Consider the following 7,631-nt stretch of genomic DNA (forward strand, 5'->3'; position numbering starts at 1 on the left):
AGTTAAAAAAAAAAAAAAAAAAAAAAAAAAAAAAAAGGGAAAGGAACTGTGAAAAGTGAACGCCACAAAAACATGGGAAATTACAAAAATTACGACCGCTGCACACAGCTTATCAAAATACTCCGTGGTCTAGTCGAACATCTAGTTTTCAGTAATGTGTAATTTTGTATATGTGTTATGCAAATTGTTGCTCAAATTCTTTATTGTATATTGTTCTTTTTCTTTTTTTTCTTTTTTTTTTTTACTAGTGGCACTAAGGCGTCGCACTTCGTATTTTGTTTCTCTTGTGTGTACATGTATTCTTCTGTGAAATAGTTGTTAAAAAATAGTTAATTATGTATGGATTAGTAATTAGGTACTTAAGGAAAAAATATGTATTTAACTATTAGCAATTATGAATTTAAACTCTTGCTCATTTAATTATTTAGCACATTCAGTTACATTTCTCATAATTCGAAACTTTTATCATGTTATTCGATGAGGGGTAGGGCTATGGCGCCCAGGCACCCTGGTGGTTAAGCACCGCAGTTCAACTGTAGAACATTCACTGGAAGCACAGATACTCGTCAAGGTTGCCAGATATCAAAGAATTTAAATTAGGAAAAGAAGTACAGCTTCACACACACACACACACAGATCGTATTTTATTCTCGAGTGTCACTACAACACCCTTGTAAAAAATTGACCCGAAAATATGTAACGTCCGTTTAGACTAGCGGAACATTGAGCCGGTCCAGCCCAAGCTTCCAAGAAACCTAAACACTAGTTCACCGACAAAGAAACGCATGTGAACTTTGACGGCTTGATAGCTTTTAATAGCATTGGCTTCATAGGTAATATTTAACTCTTTAAAATTTTGAATAATGTTATCTAATGCGTATACATTCAGTTTTATTTTTAAAGAAAGCGAGTCACTTTTCCCGCTCTTTTGACCTTTGAGTTCTTTGAGTTTTCGATGTAAACAACAACAAACAATGCTTCAACTGGAACTGTGAATTCTACAAGTTAATAAATACTATGTTTAATTTATGTTTTTAATACATATACTCTGTAATTTACACACACACATATATATAAACATATACATATATATATATATATATTTGTGTGTGTGTTGTTGTGGTCTTGTATTGTATAGGGTTCTATGTTCTTTGTTTGCTGCTGTTTTTTTGAAAAATGTATGAAAATGTTGGGAACGAAAATCGCATAATTTACTTTTGTTAAATTAATATATACTTTTGTCTAATGTTATGGGCCTTTTTCTGTTGTGTCTCAGGATGCAAGCATACATATTACTTTGTATTCCATGCTAAATACCTTGATAAGAAGCATTTTAACAGTGTCACCATTCCCCTCCCCCCAGTATCATATCTATTCAGCATTACCAAACGCACTCACTACGCACATACTTGTGAGATACTATTTATTGTAAATGAAGACAGCTCCTTCTCCTTTTAAGAACACTCATGGACACAATCGTATTTTAGGATATTTTCTATTTCTTTTCCTTTTCTTTCTATAGGCCTATTTTTTTTTTTTTTTTTTTTTTTTTTTGCCCCTCTATTATTTTTGGGTCATTTATTTAAAATTTTATTTTGTCTCATCTTTTCTTCCTGGCCTTTTGAACTTCTACAAAATTTACGAAGTTTCTTTTTACTCTCCTCAAATACTAAATTTCCCCCTTTCCATATACCTTTTATTTGCACCTAAGCTTGATTTTTCGCCCATAAGTGCAAAAAGACTTAGCGTATGCAAAACAAGACATCTGTCTGTCTGTCTCGCCCATCGGAACAGAAAGAATTAGCGGGTGCAAAACAAGACATCTGTCTGCTTTGTTTCTCTCAGGAGGTTAGAATATAAGGAGGGAGGTTTCGTAGTTTTCTCCACGGCTCACCTGATGTTCTAGACGTTCTTCTTACAATCAATATCAAGCAAACTCCTTATTTATACGTCAGCAATGATCTTTCGTCGGACCATCTACCTGTCCATTTTACTATGTATGGCCTTCGCCACGGACTCCCTCCACTAAATTCCCGGATTAATTGGAATAAATTTACATCTATTTTAGACTCCAGCATATCTGCAAAACCTCCTTTCCAAAATAGACAAGAAATTAATGAAGCAATAGATATTTTTAACATCAGCATCAAGCATGCACTTGATAATTCGAAATCTGCTATCAACAATGAAACCTTCACGCTTCCTCATCACATCCGGCAAAAAATTAACCAAAAGAACCGCCTTCGAAAGGAATTTCAACGCACTCAAAATCCTGCTATTAAATCCAGATTAAATGCTGCCCAACGTGAACTCAGAATTATCATGCAAAATTATCGCAACGAAAACTGACAAAAATTCATCCTAAGTTTATCACACAAAGACCACTCTGTTTGGAAATTAGCAAAATCCCTACGCAATAACTTCAATAAAATCGGACCTCTCAAGAAAAATGACATCCTGATTCACGACTCCCAAGAAATCACTGAGATATTCGCCGAAGACTATGAAAATCAATTCAAAACTAACAGTGATCCTGAAATCTCTAACTTCACTTACTCCATCTCCGACCAGGTGAATAATTTCCTTGACTCCCATCATCTCGCCACCAACAAGCCTGTTTCTCCTAAAGATATCAATAATATAATCCTGAAACTAAACCCCAAAAAATCTGCAGGTTTCGATAACATCTCAAATAAGGCTATTAAAAACCTTCCACGCAAAGGAATTGTACTTCTCACAAATATCATCAATAGCTGCCTTTGACTCTGCATTTTTCCCGATAAATGGAAACATGCATTGATCACAGTCATCAAAAAACCAGGGAAAGAAAGCACCATATCAAAAAATTACAGACCCATCAGTCTTCTGCCTACTGCGGCTAAAATCTATGAAAAAATTATTCTCAAACGCATTCAAACATTCTTCCAAGGAAATAGCATCCTGAGAGATCACCAGTTCAGTTTCCGTTCTGGGTTTTCTACTACCCATCAAATTACAAGACTTACAGAATACATTGGCAAATGTATGAACAAAAAAGAAACTGTCGCCGCACTCTTCATAGACGTAGAAAAAGCTTTTGATAAGGTATGGCACAACGCCCTCCTTATCAAACTTATTCGACAAAACTTCCCAGCCGAAATTATCATACTCATAGCAGACTTTCTTAAAAAGCGGACCTTTCAAACCAAAGTTAATAACCATCTCTCCAGCATCCAAAAAATAAATGCAGGAACGCCTCAGGGAGTGATTCTCTCACCAACCCTCTACAATATTTTCACAAACGACCTGCCAACAACTGATTGTGCACTCACTGCATGTTACGCAGATGATACTGCTATCCTCTGTAAATCACTCAATCCTAAAATAGCACTAAGAAAACTTCAAGCTTCTACTGACGCACTTACAAAATGGTTCGAGAAATGGAAAATTAAAGTTAACGCAGAAAAATCTTCAGTAATCATCTTTAATCGCAAAAATAATCAAGACAACCTTCAAGACATCAAAATTAACAACACAGTCATTAAAAAAGAACCCCATGTCAAATATCTAGGCGTACATCTGGACAGAAAACTAAATTTTGGATTTCATATCAACTACATTAAACATAAAGCGCAGAAGGCATTTATGTCTCTCTACTCAATATTAGGCAGGAATTCACAGTTAAATTTAACCACAGAAAGGTTAGTTTATCTCCAGACAATCCGTCCAATTATCCTCTATGCAGCACCAGCCTGGGCAGCCACTGCGAAAACCAATCGACTGCTCCTTCAGAAACAAGAAAATATCCATCTAAGAATAATTTCGAATTCCCCCTGGTACGTGAGAAATTCAGTCATCCGAAGAAGTATCAGAATTAATCTACTTAATGAAGAAATCCTTAAAACTTCAAAAAATTTCCACCATAAATGTGATCATCACGTCAACCAAGTCATTAGGAATCTTGGAAACTATGACAGCAAAATTATTCAAACATTCAAAAGACCTCGCTCCATTTTCCACAATAATAACTGGAATTAACTTCATCTAACTTCAAAATTCATCATGTATATTGTGTATATATTCATTAATCCTGGACAAGCAGGAATAGACTTTCCACCTGATCAAGCAGGCATATGGACGTGTCATGCACCAAATTTTTCCTTATCTTCAAAAAAAAAAAAAAAAAAAATAAAAATTACTCATCTATTTAATCACGTATTTAATCAAGAATTTTTTAATCTAGTGTCTTATATTTATCCTTCAAATTGTATTTTATGAAATTGTCTAAGTTCAATTCCAAAAGTGATCATGTGACCAACGAATAAACTTCTGATTGGCTTTCGTCCTCTCACGAATTCAAATAATTAGAGACTTGTATATATTTTTATTTTACGACTTTTAGCATCCTACAAACGTTTTTATCACTGTGTTTTCCAGTATAATGTACCATCAACTTTCATCGTCATCCAAAATATGCCTCTTCGATAATTGCTTCACTCAACCAACGTTACTCTCAGCGACTACTTGCAGCTTTGCCAAAAGATGGAGCCACCAGACCAGAACCAAGCATCCTCTCTAGAAATTTTCCACTTTAATACTAAAGTGGAGATATTTCACCACTAAGACGTACCCCGTAAGGTTACTAAATTCTGAGTCAAAGTCCCCAGGACTATATACTCATCACCTCAATTCATGCCAGTTTTCTCCAATGCTATAGTCAAAACAAACAGAATATTAAGGGGTTTAAGCACTTTATTAAACTCTCAGCTAGATGTGTCAGTTCACAAGAAATAAAATTTCTAAACCATTGGTGAATGAAATGGATCATATTAAGGGTGAAATTTTAAATGTTGCAAGTGAAGTTGCTGGTTATGTTATTTCTTCTGAAGATCACACATATTCAAAAAAAATAAAGAAGCTAATTTTTGATGAATAAAAGTAAAGAAATTATTAAGATATACTTGGAAAATTGAAAAAAAAATGTTTTTAGTTGGTGTATTTATTTGAATTGATGCTTCATTTAATACTGAATATATTTAATAAATTTTGCAAATTTTTTTTTGGGGGGGGGAACAAATGCTCTACTTGTGTACACTTTTGTGTGAAAATTTTAATTTAGTGTTCAAACAAATTTTTAAAGTTATTTTTTTAAAATCATTTATAGTTATATGATTTTTTAATGTAACAGTAAATCTAATTATGTAAATAATATTTCTATATCTTCAGTTTCTTGTTTTTTGTAATTGCGTGCTTATAATAAAAATACTGGATGAATACTTCATTAAGGAAAGAGTTTGATAAAATGTCTTTTCTATTGGAGTATTTTTCCAGATTTGTAAAAATCAGTAAAAGCAATTAAATATGAAGTTCTTGTTGATTCTTTCAGTTTAATATTTTCCCTATACTTTGTATATGTAATGATAAATTTCAAAATTTTATGCAATTATATTAAACAGTATTTGTTTTATAAATCTAAAAATATTTCTTAGGTATGTTTTGTTATCCTTCTAAATTTTAAACTGTTATGTTATTAATATACATGTAATATTTATACTACTCATCTTAAGATGCAACTGAATTGTACAAAGACTGTAATTTGTATTTTAGATTGTAAAAATAAAAGATGATATTCCTGCATGATGTGCTAATGCTACTGAATATAAAGATACTTAACCAAATGGCTGAGTAAATTTTCAGTCAAATGCTTCCTCTATCATGTTAACTTGTTTTGGGTGTAGTGGAAGTTAAAGTGGCTCAAAAGGAGGTTAACTGAAATACAATTATTCTTTTGCAGAAGTCTGTTAAAGTATTCAGTGCTTTTTCAGTGCCAGCGTAATTAAAGTCATTGAATGGTGGTTGTTTCATCAACATTAAAAAATAACATTTTTGCATAACCATATTCATGTTATTAACATTCATAGAGTTGCTATGATAACAATAAACAAAATATTTCAATTTATTATACAGGCTGGTTACACGAGATTTTTGTGGTTCTTCTCTCCTCTTATGTAACCAGTAACCATGGACCAGTTTTCCTTAGAAAGTTTTCTATAAAAGCAGTTTTGTACTGCTTCCCATTAATAGACTTAATAGTGCTTTGTCATAATCAAATATTTCAATCCTAGAAGGAATGGATACATAGAACTTAAACATAATCAAACAATATTAGTGTAGCAGATATTCCAGTGTGCTTCTGCATACTTATTATATGTATGCCAGATTCTGCTGTCTAGAAATATGTTATTTTTTTCTCTTAACTGCTGTAAGCTATCTCAAATGAAAACATACTAATAAACCATACTCTTGAATATGCTATTGAATTCTAAAAACTTTGTTACCTCGTTTGGCTGCACTAGCCTTAGTATGGTCTACCTGAGATCACATGCCTGCTGTCATATATTTAATGGAAAGCATTTTCATTCTCAGCAATATGGAGTTTCACACACACACACACACACATCTCCTACAAAAGGAGATCTGGTGCTTAATCAGTTTTGTAGTAGGAAGAAGTAAATTTCCAATATACAAGCAAAAGAAAAATATTGGAATTCTCCTTTATAGAAGATAAATTTTGATTGTTTTTGATTACGTATCCATGCAAAATTATTTTCCCTCTGGGCAAAATTCAACTTGAGACTGATGTAGAACAATTGTATTTTGAGTGATGATCTGGTGTACTTTAGTGTCTGATGTACTCTGGTAATCTGGAGTTTTATCTCTGCATTTAAAAAATTATAAACTGAATTTTAATTACTTTTAAAATCTCTGTTCTTCTCTTACACTTGTTTTAAATTATCTTGGTTTTGAACTCTAGTATTAATATGTTGCAGCAAATTCATGTCTTGCTGTTACACTATTTCATTCTTTTCTGGAAAAGGCAAGTGTAGATATTAATACGAAATAAGTGAGAGCAGCCCAGTGGCCCTTTCTGAATCATAAATATAAATGAGGCTTACAAGTGCTGCTATTTGTCTTATGTGTGGATAAATGAACTTATATATTATAAATGGTCGTAATATATATTAACCTTTTTCAGTATATCATATGTATAGCACTAGCTGATAAAGAAAGATTTGAAACAATAATAATTATTTAACATAACTAATTTTTGTTTCTTCCAGGTGCTCAAAGTTTTCCTCTGACAGTTTCTTAGCCTAATGAATAAATAATTCAGTAATAAATAATATGAATGAAAAATTGAGTAACAAATGTAATATTGTTACTGTGAACATAAAGAACCACTACATCATATTATTTAGTCTAATTTCCATATAATAAAGATGAAATAAAGTTTAAAATTTTGTAACAAGTACTACAATGTGATACAGTAGTACAAATAATAAATATGGTTAATAAAAAAGTGAATTTCCTGTATGTTTACAACATATTTATTTAAAAAAAATCTGGTGTTTGAAATCAGTGCATATGCTAGATTTGGCGCGCTGTTAAATGGGTGCGTTTGCTAGATTTGGTGGTTTTGCGCATACATTTTTGCTGCAATTTTTTACGGTCCTTAAAATGGAATAGTTCCTATTTTGTTATCGCTACTTTGGTGACTTTTTGATTTCCTGAGATTCCAACATCAATAGTGTTTGCCGTAGTTATCATTTAACAAGTTTTGGGGATTAAAATAATTCTACCTGGTATGCCCT

Source organism: Stegodyphus dumicola, chromosome 9 (assembly GCF_044657685.1).
Source record: "Stegodyphus dumicola isolate Sdum_Otavi_A_Nest chromosome 9, ASM4465768v1".
Taxonomy (NCBI): Eukaryota; Metazoa; Arthropoda; class Arachnida; order Araneae; family Eresidae; genus Stegodyphus; species Stegodyphus dumicola.